General features: G+C 40.8%; 1 pseudogene; it reads left to right on the forward strand.

Moving 5' to 3' along the window:
- Window positions 1-25: 25 nt before the first annotated feature.
- On the forward strand, window positions 26-21,447 carry LOC117352038 (annotated as a pseudogene).
- Window positions 21,448-22,219: the final 772 nt, after the last annotated feature.

Here is a 22,219-nt window from a genome sequence, read left to right on the forward strand (position 1 = left end):
GTTGACGTCACCGGAAGTGAGTCTGCACCCTGCCGCGGACGTTTCCGGCCAGAGCCGCCGGTGCTTGTAGCCTGCTGGACGGTCTTTCGCCTCGCCATGAAGGACGTGCAGGGCTATCTGCAGCAGCAGCAGAGCCAGAGCGCCGGCCCCGAGCTGGCTGCGGTCTGGCACCGGCTGGAGGAGCTGTACAACAAGAAGTGAGTGGGGCTTCGGGAGCAAATGGGGAGCTCCAGCTGTTATCCAACAGCCTCCCTAGTAATTGCTACAACTTTTGGGCCCCTGAGGATGGAGGTCCGGGTTGGTGGAGGATGGGCTGGAACCCAAGCACAGCACCGGGTAGAGCTTTGGATTCTTGCCCAGAAATAGCTAAGAAGAAAAAATTTAAATTGAATCAGGTTGGGCAGACTGGATGGACCATTCGGGTCTTTATCTGCCGTCATCTACTATGTTACTATGTTCACCAACCCTTTTGGATGCAAACTGTTTTATGCTTATTACATTAGTGATTTCTATTCCGCCATTACCTTGCGGTTCAAGGCGGATTACATCCAAACTAAAACAAGAATTACATTCAAAATTTGAAGGAATAGACTAAGCGATGAGATAAAATTTTAAGGCAATGTTCATTTCTTAAAGACTTGGAGCTAGATTCACTAAGGGCACGGATCGGATCCATGTCTGGGGGGCTGATTCACGAATCGCCCTCATGCAAATAAGGGCCAGCGGAATCAAGCCCCCAACCGACCGCCGATCCCGACGTATGCGCAGACCATCTGTAGCTGGTCTGAGCATGCGTCGAAGAGCAGTAATTTTTTAAAAAAAATTTACTTTTAGCGAGCTCGTGGTTTTAAACCCGTGGGTTAAAACCACGGGCTCGCACTGCAGGGGAAGGCCAGGGCAACGCATGGAGCAGGAGAGCTGGGGCTCTCTGAGCAATTGGATCTGGATCAACACATCACAGTCTTACCACAGTCTGCATCACTTTTGAATGCAAACTGTTTTATGCTTATGTTCATTTCTTAAAGATTTGGGGCTAGATTCACTAAGAGCATGGATCGGATCCATGTCCGGGGGGCTGATTCACGAATCGCCCTCATGTAAATGAGGGCCAGGGGAATCAAGCCCCCAACCGACTGCTGATCCCGACGCATGCACAGACCATCTGTAGCTGGTCAGCGCATGCGTCGAAGAGCAGTAACTTTTTTTTTTTTAATTTACTTTTAGCGAGCTGGTGGTTTTAACCCGCTTTAAACCCATGGTTAAAACCACGAGCTCGCACTGCAGGGGAAGGCCAGGGCAGCGCATGGAGCAGGACAGCCGGGGCTCTCTGAGCAATTGGATCTGGATCAACACATCACATTCTTACCACAGTCTACATCACTTTTAAGTTTGGCAAAAGGCAGAGAGGCAGGAGATTCGGGGCAGAGCAGGGCGGCAGGGGAAAATTGCGGCAGAAAGTTGGGGCAGAGCAGGGTGGCAGGAGAAAGTCGGGGCAGGGAGCAGGACAAAATTGCGGTAGAGAGTCGGGGGGGGGGGGGAGTGCAGAGAGCTAGAAAGTCAGGGTAGAGATTAGGAGATGCAATCGGAAAGCAGTGAACGACTGGTCCCCAGCAGTCACTTGTTTGTATCGGCCAGCCCAGTCGGTGTTGCAGGGTTTTTTTTTTAGTGAATCGCTGCTTGTCTACATTTGAATGCAATTCCCCCTCATTTGCATGCGTGGATCAGAAGATGATCGGGACAGAGGTTAGTGAATCAGGTCGGAGGGAAATCGGGTCGCTAAGTGGTCGGAACTTGATCGGTAGGCTTAGTGAATCTTTCCCTTGGCGTCTTGAACACCACTTCTGTAGTTTTTCCTTTGTTCTTCGTTTGAGCATTTTTGTAACATTTTGTTAAATACGTTGTTGAAGAACATGTCAGGTCTTGTGTTGATATTATTTTGAAGAACAATTTTTTTTTTTGTTTTTGATTTATGTATGTTTATTTAGAAACTGCTGTGACTTCAGGCGGTATATTAAGTTTTTAAATAGATAAATAAATACTACTACTTTATTAATAATTTATCTAGCTCTACTAGACGTAGATGTACTCAGCGCTGTACACACATTATATGCAGGTACTTTCTCTGTCCCTAGTGGGCTCGCAGTCTTTGGGCTTTTTTTTCAAATGAGGAATTGAACCCAGTTCCCCAGGATCATAGTCCACTGCACTTTATCTGTCGTCATTTACTATGTTACTCCTTTACCATTTGTTGTTTTCCTTTATGGTCTTTCCTAAAGCATTGTAAACCTTTCCTTCCCCTGTCAGCCTACTCGTGTTCAGTTCGTTCCCTTGTCTTTACCCTGTCTATTTTTATTAAATTTTAACTTTTGCCCTTGATTTTTATTCCTGTAAACTGCCTTGGTTTAACTTTTTTTTTTTTGTTTTGTTTTTTTAAAATTGAAGTATAGCAAATAAAATAACTGTAGGGTACTCCGTAGTGGTTGCTTGTTCTTGTTTTCTATCTATGCGCAGCATACCGATGCTTGACGCAACACTTCTTCATGGGCTGGTGATTTCGAAGCTTGATTATTTTAACGTTTCTTATGCTATTCTTCCACTTTCTCTTCTCAAAGTGATCTTTCATTGTGCCAAAGAAAACTGTTTCTTAAAATTTATGGGGTATAAAACAAACAACATATCTACTAAATAGTCTTTTTTCTTATGAAGCTGCTGGCCCGCCCAAATACATTTGAGGGAGAATTTCTATATCTTTCTACTATGTACTAGTGACTTGGATTGGCCACAATGAGGATGAGCTATTGGGCTAGACCAGTGGTCTCAAACTTGCGGCCTGCCAGGTACTATTTTGAGGCCCTCGGTATGTTTATCATAATCACAAAAGTAAAATAAAACAGTTTCTTGATCATATGTCTCTTTAGCTATAAATGACAATATTATTATTAAGACTTAGCCAAAAGAAAAGATTTATAAACTATAAAGAGTTTTACCTCATGCAAAATTGTCATTTCTTTAATAAGACATTAACTATTTTTTTCTGAGGCCCTCCGAGTACCTACAAATCTAAAATGTGGCCCTACAAAGGGTTTGAGTCTGAGACCACTGGGCTAGAAGGACCATTGGTCTGACCAAGTAAGACTTATGTTCTTGTTGTCTTGGTCTAGGCATTTGTTGATATTTGATTTTTGTTCTCTTTATATATTGTGTCTTCTAGGTACTGGATTTATACTTCTAGCTGTGCAATTTTTTTTTTTTTTTTTGTAATTTCAGGCTGTGGCATCAACTGACACTGCAAGTTCTTGAGTTTGTACAGGATCCTTATTTTGCCAAAGGAGATGGACTTATTAAGGTGAATGTTTATTATCCACCAATACTGAGGGATTTCACAAGAGCATTTCTTTTGTTGTGTAGATACAAATTACCTCACTTCAGAGTAATACATACATTCCTACTAAGAATCTCAACTGATTGCATTTGGTGAGAGACACTGGGTATTTCAGAAATTTGGACAGTTTGGAGGAAGGCATGAATACTGGCTGATTGCTTTATTCTCTTTATTCACAGCTTTATGAGAACTTTATCAACGAGTTCGAACATAGGTGAGAGACTTTGTCATTAATGGACCCAAGAGTGTGAATTTCACTTTTGTGCTGATTACACCTTGTTTTGTTTCAGAGTCAATCCTCTATCCCTTGTCGAAATTATTCTCCATGTAGTGAGGCAGATGACAGGTAAGCAACATGAAATTTGCTAACAATTTAAAGGCTCCGAAGAGCAGTCCTGATGTGTGCTTACACTTCTGATTTTGTTGGATATGTGCACACGAGCCACAATTACTGCAAAACTTTTGTGTACATGTGCCAGAGACATTCCTCTTCTTGCTTCCAGTTTAACAACGCACATTATCCTTGCATAAAATATGAGTGTCATTTGCATTGAGTATTAGCTGTCTTTCTGTGTTTGTTTTTTAATGTTGATTCAAATTTGGTATCCCGCAATTTACAACAGATCAATGTGGCTGTGTTGCTGTTGAGCTTCGGTCTCCATTGAGGGAAGTAGGATTTTTCTAGAAGAATGGATCCCTCTTGTGTTCCAGGGTGTATCTTTAATTTGGGGTTTGGAAGAATATACTGATCGATTCTGGAGCCTAGATTCTCATGAGTTACTGGGTTTTTTAAATAGAATTCTGTGATCATGCAACAGCACATATTTTATGTTTTTTATAGGGTTTTTTTTTAACTTATACACATTTTCAGTTGCACTTACCAATTTTGTCAGAATTATAGGTTGACTGGGGCTATAAAAAGAAGGAAGATTGGCTGAGCAAGCATTATGATTGGTTGAGAACCCTCTTGGTTGTTATAATTTTGCTAAGCTGATGACTTGTATTTGAAGAGTCTTACGTTAGATGTTGGGATTACATTATAGTGGTTTGAAATATATAATAAAGAAACTCTTTGTTAGACACTTATTTGTGCCAACTTGTGACTCGGCCTTAAGGCGTGTTTTGATTTTGTTAGCATTTCCTAGGCAGTTTTTAAAATGTTTCTCTATTTAGTAACACTAAAGTGTGCACAATTTCTCTCCAGATCCTACAGTGGCTCTCACCTTTCTGGAAAAGACTCGAGAAAAGGTAGATTAATTTGAATTTACTCATGCCTTGTCTATGTGTTTCTGTTTCTTAGATATGCTTGCATATAGGCTTTCTACATCATACATGCATTTTAGAAAGCTTCTGAAATCACACCTCTTCCCCCAAACCTGACATCCCAGTTTTAAATTAACCCTTGTTGACCCAAGACTAGACAACTTCCGCTCATCATCGTACCCCATCACAAACCTCAATTTTCATTTATTGTTTTTTATGCGTTTGTAAAACTGTATTATTCTAATTTGTTAAAAATCCTGATATTTTTACTACCCTATACACAGCCTTAAACCGAAAGGCTAATGAAGTATATAAATAAACATTTATGTTTTGTTATAGCTCTGCCTGATGCACTTACTTCTTTATGACAACACATGCCCGCGGAGCTGTGGATATTTTATATGTCTGGGCATATATGTGCAAGGCTTTATACTGGCTTGTTGCTAGATTTATAAAGTAAATATAAGGAATTTTACATTGTAAGCATAGCAATAACTCCTCACCATCCCACTCAGTTATTTGACATGTCCTACACGAGCTTTCTCTTGAAAGATTAGGGGACCTCTGGTATAGCACATGCTGACATACAGAAAAACATGATGGGCAGTCCCTATTCCTTGGACTTTATAGTTGAGTCAAGGCAAGGACCTACAGTAAAACAAATAATTATTGATTTGTCATCTTATTTTATAAGTGGATTTGAATTCTGATGTGTTTACTCACCTTTCCCAAATCTGAGCTGAAGGTGAAGTAATATGTCCAACAAGGTCACAAAGGGTGAGAGAAATAGGATTTAAACTCTGACTTTCCTGATTCATGGCCCATTTCTGTAAGCATACATCTAAATTGAAAATCTGGGTCCAACTAATTTTGTGAACAGTGGTTGTAAGCTTGCACTCACAATAATTAATCTTAAAGAATTGGGCCTCAAATCCACAAGGGACTTAAACTCCACCAATGAGACTATAGTCTCTTTTCATGAGTTCATATTATTCTCATCGACCCCACTGTGGTGAAAAAAAACTCCTATTACGGAGAAAACCCTCTGGTAAACCCCCCCCCCCCACCACCACATAAAACAGACGCTATCAAGTAGCATACAGTCCACTTGACTCAAAATTTTAAAAAAATGAAAAGTTCAAGACCTAACAAACACTGAAGAGAGTTAAATCCAAACACCACTTAGCCGAATCGTGCTGTTTCTTCGTGGCACTCCTACTTTTCATCAAACGATGATTGTAATCCAAGCGGGTGAAAGTTCAAACCAATTGTGTAAGTTCTTTTTGTCATACTTTTAGGTGCACTAGTCAGACACATAGTTGGGAGGGCATGAGTGTTGATGATTTTGTAACTTTCATGTTTTGGTTCGATTGTAGGTGAAAAGCAGTGATGAGGCAATGATTCTGTGCAAAACAGCTATTGGGGCCCTGAAATTAAATATTGGAGACTTGCAGGCCACAAAGGTGAGGACTACTGAAGCTTGCATAGTTGGGGGGCTTTTGACCTGGACAATGCATGTTGTCCTGTCCTGGAGAAGCTATATATGCCCTGAGTCTGCTCATCCTTGGTTCTTATATTGTAGATATTAGCAGAGATATGCATATTACACAAGCTAAATAAGGGTTTTCCTAAACCAACTGAAATGGAATTGAAGTGGGGGGAAAGAGAGAAATGACCGCAACAACTGAAATCCTCACTATTCGGAATCAACACCAGGATGGCAATAGGGCTTTCAAAGTCATCAATAACAATGATTCCAATAACTGTATATGTGGCTTCAGCTCATCTCATTGCCTCCTTATGTGGTGTAGTTTATCTATTTACTTCTGTATCACTTGTCCAGAAATAAAAACTAGAGACAGCTTAAAAATTCTTTTTACTTATCTTTTTAATGCAGTATCTCTAGCATGCCCCGACGGAACCCGTTTTGCCCAAAAGGCTATCTCAGGGGTTCATGGAGGAGCTCTAAATAATACAAAAATGTTGTTTATACAGCTAATTAAAACATACACCACAAACATCCGGCAGACTGTGTTAAAAACTTCTACTATTATAATGTGTATACTATTCAATTTGAATACTGTAAATTTACTTCATATAAAGCATAAAAAATTAATGTATGATGTCAATCGATTAGAAATTTACATTAAATATCCTTCACTAAATTAAAATATTAAATATATGATCCTCATTAATTCAATAATTACATGAATCATTGAATGTCTTTATACTAATAAATTCATTAATTAAAATATTGTTTATTCTCAATTGTAAATTCAATTAGGTAAACTTTAATGTATTACTCAAATCTTTTAATATAAGAATTAAACCTTAATTATCAATGTATTAATTTATTAAAACTTATACTAATGTGTTCATTGAATTAATATACATGAGTGTAAACTCTTTTTAACATGAACTCATCATTGGTGATACTTGATATTTAAATTCATAAACTTCTAAAGATAGACAACTCTTATAAAAAACTTAAAAAATGATGGGACTCATAGTGATATACTTAATTTGATGCACTATTCACATATAACATACAAAAACTAATATAACTTCCATTCAACTATTCCAATTCATTGGTTAATTAATTAAACCTTCATACATCTTAACAATTAAAATCATCCACCTTACATAAACTATAAATTATATAAATTAACTTATTATCAAACTAAAGCATTACAATATAAATCATATCAATTCATAGTTATCAAATCTTAATTCTTATAAATAGCATTGATTTTCACTGGCTTAAAATTTCTAAGCTTATCACTGACTTTTAGAAATGCTGTATTGTTTACTTTCAAATTTCAGCAATAAGTAACCAATTTCTAAGTTGGAAATAAGTAACTTACTTTATGTTTCCAACTTACTGGTGAATAAATTAGCTTTTTTAGCATCCTTCGCATCTACTCTAACCGGCGTCTGTAACATGGACGCCGGTTACAGAATCGGTGTTAGTGTAGACCCGATTCTGTATAGGATGCCCCTCCCGGGTGTCCTATATAGAATCAGGGCCTAAAAGTCAGTGATAAGCTTAGAAATTTTAAGCCAGTGAAAATCAATGATATTTATAAGAATTAAGATTTGATAACTGTGAATTGATGTGATTTATATTATAATGCTTTAGTTTGATAATAAGTTAATTTATATAATTTATAGTTTATGTAAGGTGGATGATTTTAATTAAGATGTATGAAGACTTAATTAATTAACCAATGAATTGGAATAGTTGAATGGAAGTTATATTAGTTTCTGTATGTTATATGTGAATAGTGCATCAAATTAAGTATATCACTATGAGTCCCATCATTTTTTAAGTTTTTTATAAGTTGTCTATCTTTAGGAGTTTATGAATTTAGATATCAAATATCACCAATGATGAGTTCATGTTAAAAAGAGTTTACACTCATGTATATTAATTCAATGAACACATTATAAGTTTTAATAAATTAATACATTGATAATTAAGATTTAATTCTTATATTAAAAGATTTGAGTAATACATTAAAGTTTACCTAATTGAATTTACAATTGAGAATAAACAATATTTAATTAATTAATGAATTTATTAGCATAAAGACATTCAATGATTCATGTAATTATTGAATTAATGATGATCATATATTTAATATTTTAATTTAGTGAAGGATATTTAATGTAAATTTCTAATCGATTGACATCATACATTAATTTTTTATGCTTTATATGAAGTAAATTTACAGTATTCAAATTGAATAGTATACACATTATAATAGTAGAAGTTTTTAACACAGTCTGCCGGATGTTTGTGATGTATGTTTTAATTAGCTGTATAAACAACATTTTTGTATTATATAGAGCTCCTCCATGAACCCCTGAGATAGCCTTTTGGGCAAAACGGGTCCCGTCGGGGCATGCTGAAGATACTGCATTAAAAAGATAAGTAAAAAGAATTTTTAAGCTGTCTCTAGTTTTTATTTCTGGACAAGTGATACAGAAGTAAATAGATAAACTACACCACATAAGGAGGCAATGAGATGAGCTGAAGCCACATATACAGTTGTTGGAATCATTGTTATTGATGACTTTGAAAGCCCTATTGCCATCCTGGTGTTGATTCCGAATAGTGAGGATTTCAGTTGTTGCGGGTTTTTTTCCATTTGGCCTCACTTCTTCATCTTCTATATCTTTCTAGGGAAAGAGAGAAATGCCCATCAGAACTCAGCCAGATGGGAGTGTGACATTGGATAGATTGCTTTTGCATGAAGCAGGGTGCTAGCCTTGCTTGCCTGGTATCTATGGGGGGGAGGAACAAGTTTCAAGTTTATTTATGGCTTGATATACCGACCATCACATGTATCTGGACGGTTTACAATATTAAAAACTACACTCCTTGAACTAGTTCAGCTACAGACAAGTCATCATTCTTATTTGCTTTCTGTAGGATTTATAGTGGTATTTGTTTTAAATGGAGGGCATGGGTGTTTGATGTCCTGTTTTAACCTAGCACAACCTTCTCTCTTCGGTATTGCAGTCTGGGGTTGCTCCTTTTGGGTGCTGTTAATTTACAGCTGATTTCTGATCTCTGACCAAAGACTAGATAGTTACCTGGGGACAGAAATCAAACCCATCCTTGCTAAGTTCCATTCTGACCCCACAAGTACTCTCTTTAATCTCTGATCCTACCCATAACCTTTAGAAGTAACATAGTAAATGACAGCAGATAAAGACCTGTCCAGTCTGCCCAAACATACACACTCTATAATTTAATGATCTATTTCAATTTCAATTGTTCTTTTTCTTAAATATTTTTGGGCCAGAAACCCAGATCTCTGCCCGGTACAGTGCATAGGTTCCATCTACTGGAGTCTCTGTCACAGCTCACTCCAGCCCATCTAAACCACCCAGCCCATCAACTGAATGGCCCTATATGGGACACAGACCGTACAAGTCTGCCCAATACTGGCCTTAGTTCTTCAATATATACCATTATTTTCTGATTAGACATCCTCTGTGTTCATCCCATGCTTTTTTGAACTGTCACTATTTTTCTCTCCACCACCTCCTTTGGGAGCGCATTCCAGGCATCCACCACCCTCTCCATAAAGAAGAATTTCCTAACATTACTCTCAAATTATGTCCTCTGGTTTTACCATTTTTCTTTCTCTGGAAAAGATTTTGTTCTATGTTAATACCTTTCAAGTATTTGGACATTTGAATTACATCTCCCCTGTCCTTCCTTTCCTCTAAGGTACACATATTCAGGGCTTCCAGTCTCTCCTCATTCATCTTTTGGTTCAAACCTCCTACCATTTTCGTCGCCTTCCTCTGGACCGCTTCAAGTCTTTTTATGTCCTTCACCAGATACGGTCTCCAAAATTGAACACAATATTCCAAGTGGGACCTTACCATCGACCTGTAAAGGGTCATCAACACCTTCTTTCTTCTACTGGTCACGTCTCTCTCTGTACAGCCCAGCATCCTTCTGGCAACAGCCACCGCCTTGTCACTGTTTCTTTGCCTTTAGATCTTCAGACACTATCACTCCCAGGTCCCTCTCCCCATCCGTGCATATCAGCCTCTCACCTCCTAGCACATACGGCTCCTTCTGATTTCTAATCCCCAAATGCATCTCTGCACTTCTTTGCATCGAGTTTTAGTTGCTAGATATTAGACCATTTCTCTAACTTTTGCAGATCCTTTTTCATGTCTTCCACTCCCTCCTTAGTGTCTACTCTGTTACAAATCTTGGTATCATCCGCAAAGAGGCAAACCTTCAGCAATGTCGCTCGCAAACATATTGAACAGGATTGGCCCCGGCACCAATCCTTGAGGAACTCCACTACTCACTTTTCCTTCCTACGAATGAATTCCATTAACTGCCACCCTCTGGCATCTGTCTGTCAATCAATTTCTAATCCAGTTCACCATTCTGGGTCCTAACTTCAGCCTATCAAGTTTGTTCAAGAACCTCCTGTGAGGAACCATGTCAAGGCTTTGCTGAAATCTAAGTAAATTACATCTTGGTCCAATTCTCTGGTCACCCAATCAAAAAATTCAATCCTATTTGTTTGGCATGATTTACCTTTAGTAGAACTATGTTGCCTGAGATCTTGTAACCCATTTGATTCTAGGAATTTCACTATCCTTTCTTTCGCTAATGCTTCCATTTTTTTCCAATAACTGAAATTCCAATCTGGAGTTTCCTGCTTCATCTCTGCGACCACTTTTGTGAATTCACTACACATCCGCTCTTCTCCAATCCTCAGGAACCACTCCTGTCTCCAAAACATTTGTTGAACAAATCTTTAATAAGACTCGCCAGAACCTCTCTGAGCTCCTTCAGTATCCTGGGAAGGATCCCGTCTGGTCCCATTGCTTTGTCCACTTTCAATTTTTCAAGTTGTTCATAAACCCTTATATTGGCATGGCAGCTTATTATCAAGTAAGGGTCATGAGGTTCAGTATATAACCGCACACATAATTGTAGGCCAGATTTCTCTTGAACCTCTTCCCACACCAGTTCTGTCAGTCCTACTGACAGATTTGTAGGATGATGAAAAAATGTCAACTAATTTGTGATCAAAGGAGATGGAGAGACAGCCACAAAGAAGGCTTGGAATATAGTCTGACAGGGATTTTTCATTTGAGAATCCCAAGAAGACAAAGGTAGAATCTTTGAGGGGCAGGATGAGATTAGCTAACAAAATCCTGTTCGATGTTGGTTCCAAGTTTTTCTTCTGCCTCTCACAGGAGACGATAGAGAGTGTGGAAGAGATGCTGAATAATCTACCTGGCGTGACTTCTGTTCACAGCCGTTTCTATGATCTTTCCAGCAATATTACCAGACCATTGGCAACCATGCCTCCTACTACAAAGATGCGCTGCGTTTCCTAGGCTGCATTGATGTCAAGGACTTGCCAGGTAACCAAGGATTTGCTAATAGCAAGGGGTAGCCCTAGCAATGATCTCTTTTCCCTTGCCATAATCAATGACTCGTGGAACGACCCCCCACCCCAAGTGGAGGAAGAGGTAATGGACAAAAATTGCATCTGAATTCAAGAAAGCTTGAGACAAGCACAAAGGATCTCTAGGGGAAAAGAAGGGATGATAGTTGACATGGATGGGCAGACCATATAGTCTTTATCGGCTTTCATTTTTCTCTGTTTCTATGTCCCCGCAAACCTCAGCTTGGATCCAGACTGATCTTCCTTTCCTGAGGAGAAAAGGCATTTGTTCCCTATCGCCTGCCGCTGTTCTTCATATGGCCTAGAAATTTACCTGCTTAGATGTGGGAACTCTCCTTTATCCATGTCGTCTTTGAACTGAAAATTATATTATTACAGGACTTAGGTTGCCCCAGTTGTCTCCACAATGGAAAGGAAGAGAAGATGAACCCTTGTATTTAGATTTTATTAAGGGCAATTCTGTTACAAGGTGCTTGCACTTACTCGCTTTAACGTATAGAAAACCCAGCACTTGCGTAAGTGGCAGGACACTGACCGAATGCTATTCAGTAAGGGGGTGTGTCAGTGACATAATGTGTTAATTCAAGAAGGAATGTTCCTATGGGTGGGGCTAGCAATTACATGTGCAGCTTACATTATATAGTAAGTTATATGTGCTGCATTGCTACATTTAGACTCTGTATTACACCAGATCTATAGCAGGTGTGTAAATAAGAACATAACATAAGAATAGCCTTACTGGGTCAGACCAAAGGTCCATCAAGCCCAGTAGCCCGTTCTCACGGTGGCCAATCCAGGTCACTAGTACCTGGCCAAAACCCAAGGAGTAGCAATATTTCAGGGCAAGCAGTGGCTTCCCCCATGTCTTTCTCAATAACAGACTATGGACTTTTCCTCCACTAACTTGTCCAAACCTTTCTTAAAACCAGCTACGCTATCTGCTCTTACCACATCCAGAGTTTACCTATTCTCTGAGTGAAAAAAAATTTCCTCCTGTTGGTTTTAAGAGTGTTTCCCTGTAACTTCATTAATAGGTGTGCTGACAGCCGGTTACATAAGTATTCTGTAATGGAAGCCAGGTGCTCAGTTGCCATTATAGAACAGATGCCTGAAAAGGGGGCACCCACTTGTAGAATTGCCCCCTATGTTCTGTTAGTATTGAAAATGTGCAACGGTCCATCTTAGTGCACGCTCAGCTTCATTATCGAAATGCAAGAAACCATTTGCTTTCCCCGCTGTCCAGTTTGGCTCTTCACCTCTGGAACCCCTGCTGTAGCCTGTCCCAGATGTGTCTTTCCTAGTGAGGGGCACGTGGGAAGATGCAGAGTAGAGAATGACACGGAGACAAATTTTTCCCTGTCCCCGCAGGAACTCATTTTCCTGTCCCAGCAAGTTCTTTTCCTGTCCCTGCCCCATTCTTGCAAGCTCTATCCTCATCTGCACAAGTCTCAAACACTTTAAGACAGAGCTTACAAGAATGGGACAGGGACAGCGACAAAATGTGCAGGACGGGGAAATTGAGTTCCTGGGGGGATGGAGACAAATTTGTCCCCATGTCATTCTCTAATGCAGATCTCAGGCCACCTGCAGCACTTGAGCAGAGAAAGCTTATCCTGTTCTGCTGCTTTTCTGTGAACTAACCACGCACACGGCTGCTTGAGCTGTTGAATCTTCTCTGATCCAACTTCCTGTTTCCAGTTGCGTCAGAGGAGGAGATGCAACAATTCAAACAGCCGTGCACGCGCGGCTTATTGAAAGCGTGTGGCTGGGAGAAGAATTAAAGTCGGACTCGGCAGGCACCTAAGGTGAGGTGGAGGGAGGGAGATGGCAGGACGTGGGATGCGGCGATCGGGTGGGGTTGCTGGACCGCGCGATCTGTGCTGGCTTCACTGCGGAGACAAGACCATTCACCGCTCCACGGGGTGGTGAATGGCCTTGTCCCCATCCCCGCAGCGACCACTAATTTTTCTCTCCCCGTTTTGGCGGGTTACCCGTGGCTAGCTGCAGGTAAAAACCACCGTGTCATTCTCTAGACTATACCTTTGAATAAAGATTGTTTAATTGGCTGAAAGGACGCCTCCCTTGCCTGTCTATTGTACTGTATCTGAAGAGTGTGCATGTCTCAGAAGTGCTGACTTTTGCCTGAATACTAGAGTTTCTGATCTTGTGGTTCTGCAATGCAGATTAACCCAAATCAAGTTCAGTGGTGCAAGCTACAGAACTGCAAAGCTGGTGTATTGTCTAGAGTTGAACACGTGATTCTTTTTTTTTCTCCAGTGACTGAACAGCAGGAAAGAGCTTTCACCTTGGGCCTCGCTGGACTTCTTGGAGAAGGAGTGTATAACTTTGGTGAATTGGTGAGTTTGCTGCTAGAGTGTGGAGAAGTTAAAATTTGATAGAATTAAACCATATTTTATTAAGTTACACTGGTTACCACTAATTGCACGGATTCATTTAAAGCTTTGCATTACGATTTTTAATATTCTATATAGCCAGATACCACATTACTTTAGTGGAATTGATTTCATTATAAGCAGGAAGACCAGATCATACTGCATGGAAAATTTTATTTTTCAATTTCCCTCACTAAAAACAATTGGATTATTCGTTCAATGGAAGGCTTTCTATTTTTATCAGGCTCCTTTAATTTGGAATGATCTTCCTATTTTAATTAGATCTGTACGTCAATGTACTGTTTTTAGAAAACTTTTAAAGACATTTCTGTTCAAAAAATACTAATTCTGAAATGTATTGTCCTCTATTAATATGTTATACTAATTATTTGTCATTAGTTTATGTTTAACTGGGTTTGTTTCCAGTAACTGAAATATATTGTTATCCGCCATGAACTCATAAGGACTTTGCTGGATTATAAGTCAGAATGTAATGTAATGTGATAATGAAATGGAGATCACTGGTTATTGGGAGGGAAGAGGATAAGCAACAGTTGGAGTAGTACTGTATTTCCCCGCATATAGGCCGCAAAAAATGCCTATGCAAGTTTTAAAACTAGTAGATGGACCAGGATGGTCTCGGGGCTCAAGAATCTTCCGTATGAAGTAAGGCTGAATAAATTGCAGCTGTACTCACTTGAAGAAGGAAGAGAGAGAGGAAACATGATTGAGACATTTAAATATATCACGGGTCGTATCGAGGTGGAAGAGGATATCTTTCGTCTTATGGGACCTTCGTCCACCAGAGGGCATCCGCTGAAAATCAGGGGAGGGAAATTTCATGGGGACTCCAGAAAGTATTTCTTCACTGAGAGGGTGGTCGATCATTGGAATGAACTCCCACGGCAGGTGATTGAGGCCAACAGCGTGGCAGATTTCAAAAATAAATGGGATATTCATGTGGGATCTCTAATGAGGTAAGGGCAGGAGGTTGGTGAGCAAACTCATGGGGGAAGGGTCACTGGAGTGGGCAGACTTGATGGGCTTTGGCCCTTTTCTGCCGTCATTTTTCTATGTTTCTAGATAAGCCGCCCCATTGTTTTAGCCTTGGCTTATCTACCAGTAACTGGGGTGGCCTAAACAGTTTTAAAAAATCATCCCCCCACCCTTTCCTCCCTCGCCGGATGAACTGGAATCGCTGTTCCTGAAATCGTGGCCAGCGGTGCAAGGCAGGAGAGATCTTTTCGATCTCTAGCCCAGCCCCGCACTGCTTCCTGCATGCCTTTGCCATCTAGGGATCAGCTGCCCAAAATTCAGGAACGACCATATAATCAAATTCACTTAGGTAACATAAGAATCCTTTTACTAAGCTGCAGCAAAAATTGGCCTTAGAAGGCCCTTGCACAAATTTTTCCCATGCGCCCGGGGCGGTGGCACCTGTACCCCCTGTGTCCTCCTCTCCACGCCCCCACTCCTTCTGCACACACCCCCATTCCATACTTGCACTCTCCCCTGGTACCTCTTAATCTTCGCCACTGTGAGTGGTTTCTGCAGCATGCTCCTCATGCCAGCATTGGATTTACATCTGATGTCACTTCTGGCCCTGTAACCCAGAAGTGATTCAGAGGGGAACCAGGCTGGCACGTGCAACAGGCAGAAGTTGCACCACTGAAGATAATACAGAGGTGGGGGGAAGGGGAGGGATGGTGTGGGCGGGCAGGGCAGAGAGGTGTTGCCACCCCCAGCGACCTGGCGCCCAGGACAGTCCGCACCCCCCTTATTATGCCACTGCACAGCTATTAAAAAAAAATTATTAGGTGAGCACTTACCAGCACCTATTTTACAGGTAAGGGCTCATGCAGTAATCCTGCGTTAACCAATTAGTACGTAGTAATGTAGCCATATTAATTGATTAGCACAGGAACCCCCACTCTCCACCCCCTCCATGAAACCCCCCCCCCACTTTTTAGCATGTGCCAATTTGGCAGTTACCACTGGATGCCTGAGCGTATTCCACAGTACACCATTTTAAGCTGGGGTTGGCGCATGGTAGTGCTTACTGCAGTTTAGTATAAGAGCTCTATAGTAACATCAAAATCCGAAGGTTCTGCAACTACAGAATTGACTATATGGTATGACTCATTTTATGATTTTGGCTAGATGTTAAAAATCTGTCTTTATTTTTCTTCTGAAATGGGTATCTAGGCTTGTGATTTATACCTTTTGGGGGTAAAAATTTTAGATTCATTCTTACTGTGTCTCTTTGATATATCTACTATATTTGCTGAAAATTCAAATACAGTTTTTAAAAAAGTAATGAGATGGTAGGAGTAATAACAGGATTATCCCTTATCACCATGCCTCTCCTTTGACCTTGTGTCTGCTTTTCCCTCAGCTCATGCACCCTGTTCTAGAGTCCCTCAGAAACACAGACCGACAGTGGCTGATCGATACTCTTTATGCCTTTAACAGTGGCAATGTGGAAAAGTTCCAGGCACTGAAGACGGCCTGGGGCCAACAAGTGAGTAAGAGTAGGAGAGAGAGGGGGAGTGCACACGAGCTCAGAGCATGATACTAAATAATTTACTATGGGAGAGAGCACAGCAGGCTAGGGTCATTTTCTGGTGGACTTGGGCAAAGAGTGGGTGTGATACATTATCGTAATGATTATGTAACCCTGAGTGGCATAAAGTAGGTAATAATACCATAAGCTCTGTAGCTCCATTCTTGAGCTTATTAAAATGTGTCAGTTTGTTATTGACTGATCTGTTCAGTATTACATTTTTATCTAATAATTTTTTTAATCCAGACACAATGAGAGAGAGAACTGTATGGCTTCCAGGTGTCTCTGTCTCAGCATGACTTAAATCATTAATTTTGTAAAATGGTTTGTTTTTAAGCTGTAACCCACTTAGGTGTAAGCGGAATATAATTTTTTTTAAAAATAAATAATTGTTCAGGGGCATTATTAACAGAGAACCTTCATGTCACAAGAACTAAGAAATCTCCCCGGGTATGAAGTGGGCCTACATCAATGGTAGTTATGCCTGAGTTCAAAAGTTTTCAGTTTGAACCTCAAGAAAGCTTAAGGATCAAAGAGAAAAGTCACTTACCAAAGCAAAATTTCACCTTGCTGATCAGAGGATCACTTATGATAGGAAATGCAGAGCTAGCATCTGCTGTGTGCTCACAGGCTGGTCTTGTTGGTCTTATTTTCTTCTCAAGCACAATTAACTTTTTTTTTCCAGCCAGACCTGGCAGCTAATGAGTCTCTTCTCATGAAGAAGATCCAGTTGCTGTGTCTCATGGAGGTGAGTGCTAGACTCGGCAAAATGGGGAATTGAAGCACACTAGAATTGGCTTTCTAATTGCAGAGGTAACTTCCCGTGTGACAGTCATACTCCTCCTCTTGAAACCCATGTTAGCATCTCACGAATGCAGAGTGCCATCAGTGTTAAGAGCACATTAGAGACCAAATAGCTCTCCTTTGATACGATACCAAGGTAGTCTGGGTGGAGCCAAGACTGATCCAGTTACTCAAGTCTTCTAGTTGGATAACAAAAAGACTTAACAAAGTACCGGGCTGAATATCATTGCTATCTGGATAAGTGCCAGTCATTATCGAATGCCCAGATATTCAGCACTGGTATTCCAGTTCAGCCTGGCATTGAATATTATGCTGACTTCTGCAGGCTGATTATGACCCCCTTTGTGATCAAAATCAGGTCTAGATTTACTAATGCCTTATGTATGGCAAGTAACTTTTGTTAGCGCACTCTTCAAACAGTAGCATCTTTTAGTAAATGTAGTTCTCAGTTACAAACTATTTTTACAACTGGCTCTTTTGCCATTTATCTTTTGATAACGTGAACAGCGCTGCTTCTCTCTAGTTGATTAGATTAGATTAGTAGCACTATAGAACTAAGTAGGACAAATACTCAATCTGTCTTCACGCTCGTAAGAATACTGTCAGTTATGACAGTGTGGGTTATGGAAACCCCTTCCCCATCAGTGAAGAATAGGCTCATCAGACCCAAGCCGAAATTATTCCTGTGACATGGCAAGAATGCCATTTGAATCCAAAGCCTTATGTGCTTAGATGTTCAATACTCAGCTCTTATAATAATAATACCTCGCTCACTTCTCAGTGCCAACAAATACAGATATAGATAGAAGTGAGACAATATGAACCATATATAGCTTTATTTTAAAACTCTTTTAATAGCTCATTGGATGTGCTTTCCTTATTTGATCACTTTTAATCAACGGAAATGTGTGGCCAGCTTAGGCAGCGCTTTATGTATACATATAAGATATTATTAAAAACTGCCATGTTGGGTGACGAAAGTTTTAAATAATATTTTGTATGCTTTGCAGGGGACAACCTTGATAAAGCCACTGGGTGAAACATATCGGAGAGAAACAGTTCCCAGCTGACATAGTGCGCAAGATTGCTTTTTAGTATATCTATGAAAATGAAAATTTTTGATATTTAATAATAAAATGTAGTATGAAAGCGTGTATATAAAACGCAGAAAAGAATCAAATAAATAATGTGCTGAAAATTGGGTCAATGAGGTAATGACTAAAATTCATGAAATCGTTGCCTAAGCTGTGCACACATTTCCGTTGATTAAAAGTGATCAAATGTGGAAAGCACATCCAATGACCTATTAAAAGAGTTTAAGATAAAGCTATATACGGTTTATATAGTCTCACTTCTATCTATATCTGTATTTGTTAGGATTAAGAGATGTGCATTACATTTGAGGACTCTGTATTTTTCTTTCTCCTCTTCCTGTTAGCTTTGATGACTCCTGGTTTGTTGTGCATGACTTCTGTCTTCTCTGATTCAGATGACCTTCACACGTCCAGCCAACCACAGGCAGCTGACCTTTGAAGAGATTGCAAAGAGCGCCCAAGTTACCGTTAATGATGTGAGTTTTTTGTGCCAGTCGTAGCAAGCATCAGCACTGAGAGGAGAAAGGGAAGGCGAGAGAAATGACGCACACTCGTTCCACAAGCAGGGGACCTATTTTCTGCTGAAGATATAGGACTAGCATCTTCTATCAACCTCACTACACTCATGTCACCCTCTCCTTAAGTCACTTCACTGGCTCCCTGTCTACAAGTGTGTTCATTCTGCTGCCCCTCAATATCTCTCCTTATATACCTCCTCAGATAAGTCACTCTTAGCGTTACCCTTCTCCTCCGCTGCCAATTCCAGACTTTGTTCCTTTCATCTAGCTGCCCCCTATGCCTGGAATAAATTATCCGAGTTTGTCCATCAAGCCCCTTCCTTGTTTAAAAGCAGACTAAAACCCCATCTTTTTGATATAGTTTTCAATCCTTAACCCTACTCATTTGCCCTCCAACCCAGCCAGCTGATTAACCGTTCCTCTTAACGATATCCATGACATCCTGTTTGCCTTGTCATGGCTGTTTAGATTATAAGTTCTTTCGAGAAGCTCTTCTTCTTTGTGACTCTGTACAGCGCTGCATACATCTGGTAGCGCTATAGAAATAATTAATAGTAGTAGTGTGAAGAGTTTCAGTCTTTGGGAAACAGAGCTGAGATTATGATGTCATAATGCCTCTTTCCACCAATAAAAGCCAACCTCTTCAGTGATGTCACAATGGCTTGCCACAATGCCCTCCAACCCAGCCAGCAGATTTATCTGTCTTTCTATAAGATGACATGCAAGCTTTAAGGTATGTTAATAAATCTGCATTTTGTCCTCTCTTCCCTGCTGGTTCAGGTGGAGCTCTTGGTGATGAAAGCTCTTTCAGTGGGGCTGGTGAAGGGCAGCATTGATGAAGTGGATAAAAGAGTGCACATGACATGGGTTCAACCACGCGTCTTGGATCTACAGCAGGTAATAAAGCACTGCATTCTGCTATGTCACACAAGTCTGCCAATGAAGCTGTCCTCTCTTATAACTCCATTCTCTCTACTTCAAGTGATACCCTTGCCCCTCCCATTTCCATTTCATACCCTTTAAGACATGCCAAATTCCAGCTCTGGTTGATCCCCAAAATACGTTACCTGTGCCCAAGCTGCTTGAACGTCTTGGCTTAAATCCCGCACAGATGCTGACTTCACAAATTTCAAATTCATGCTGACATCCTTCCAATTTACCCTCTCGTTTGCCAAACAAGAATACTACAGCATTTAACTAATTCTTCAGTGCCAACCCTCACTGTCTCTTTGCCACACTTAGCTCTCTACTCAAATAATCTCCACCTCCTATTCCCTCCACTCTCCCCCCAGATGATGGCAGAGTTCTTCCACAACAAGAGTCACAAGATCCACCTTGAAATCTCAACCAAGTCACCTCCCCCTCCACCCCTTCAAGTTGTCCACTCTGCCAACCTCCCTTCAATGACCCTTACCACCTTTTCTGAAGTCATGGAAGCGGCAACTGATTACCTTCTATCCTCCTCCAAACCCACTGCCTGTTCCTCTGATCCGATTCCTACTTGCCTACTCTTGGAGCCATCTGTCCCATCCTCAACCTTTCACTCTCCAATGCAACATGTCTTCAAGCATGCCATAGTTACACATCTCCTCAAAAAACCCTCACTAGATCCCGTATCTCCCTCCAACTAATCGCCCCATCTCCCTCCTCCCCTTCCTAACCAAACTACTCAAACATGCTGTTCATCGCTGTTGCCTGGACTTCCTTCTCATTATATTCTCGACCCGCTTCAATTGGGCTTTTGCCTTCTCCATTCTACGGAAACTGCCCTTGCTAAAGTCTTTAATGACCTGTTCCTGGCCAAATTCTAGAGGTGCTGTCACTTCTGTTAATAATTTAAGTAAGGACAGGAGACTGGCATTATGGTTAGCATGGGAGCATTTGCAGCTCTCAGATCAGAAACTCCTCTGTAACTAAGAACTCCCATTATCTTTTGTAGATTAAAGGCATGAAGGACCGGCTGGAGTTCTGGTGCACAGATGTGAAAAGCATGGAGATGCTAGTGGAACACCAGGCTCACGACATCCTGACCTAGAGCGCTTTGCACTGCTGTTCTTGGATCAGCATTGTCCCTGAAGCAGTTGGGGGCACTGTACAAGCTGCTGTATCTGCTGCATTTGATAAGTGGGTGAGGATAATATGCATTTTGGAACAAGTGCTCTCTCTGGCTTTAACACTGCTGGCTATATCCCGCTTTGGGACAGTGGTGATGACCCTGGAGTCCTGGAAGAGATTATTCCACATTAGTTTGGTTCTAGAGCTGAAAGTTGCCGATTGTCACTGCAGCATTGTGTACTCTACTCCTCCAGAAGTTGTTCAGAAGCTGTTAGAAGAGCGGTTTGGCCCTCTCTTCCTCATCCACCTTGAATTTGCAGTATATTAATATTGTTCTTTCCAGTATGGTTATTTGCTTGTTTCTGTAAGTATAATATACATATAGTGACAATACAGGCTAATAAACTGGTTTTACAGAATGCTGTGTTTTTCATTGTGTCTAAGTTCTTGCTTATAAGTATGGCCACACTGTAGTCTGGAAGTTAGAATCAGACTTCAGTGATGTGCAGTAAAATGTTATTAGATCTTGATATACCGTTTTCCAGGGAAGGGGTAAAACGGATCTAAAACCGCACATCCTTAAAAATCTGAGGTCCGCACCACTTTTAGTCTCTGGCTCTGACAGACCTCTATGACATTTTAGTCGCTGATGGATCCTAATGCTTTTCCCTCCCTATGCTGAGTCTAGCGGCAAAACTTTAGCCTTGAGGTCGGTGCCACTTTTAGTCTCAGCATAGAAAAGCATTAGGATCCATCAGCGACTAAAATGTCATAGAGGTCTGTCAGAGCCAGAGATTAAAAGTGGCGCGGACCTCAGATTTTTAAGGATGTGCATTGTGCAGTTCAGATCCATGAGGTCCGCGAGGTCAGATGCACTGCAGACCTTTGCACATATTTTTTTAAACCCCCCCAAACTCAGCTATTTGCCATCCAGTGTCATATCGCGGGGGCTAATTAGCAAAAGCCACGGTGTGCTTCCTCCCTCCTTAGCCATTAGGGAAGGTAGAGCCGGGGGCCTAAGCTGCACGGAAAGCGGTGGAATAAGGGTCTGGGTAAAACAAGCTAAAAGGCGGGCTTGTCAATGCACAGACCTCAGATTTTTAAGGACGTGCGCTTTTAGATCCGTGAGGTCCACGTTTTACCCCTTCCCCGTTTTCCAAGGTACAACCAAAGTGGTTTACATAGGCC

The sequence above is a fragment of the Geotrypetes seraphini genome, chromosome 19 (assembly GCF_902459505.1).
Source record: "Geotrypetes seraphini chromosome 19, aGeoSer1.1, whole genome shotgun sequence".
NCBI lineage: Eukaryota > Metazoa > Chordata > Amphibia > Gymnophiona > Dermophiidae > Geotrypetes > Geotrypetes seraphini.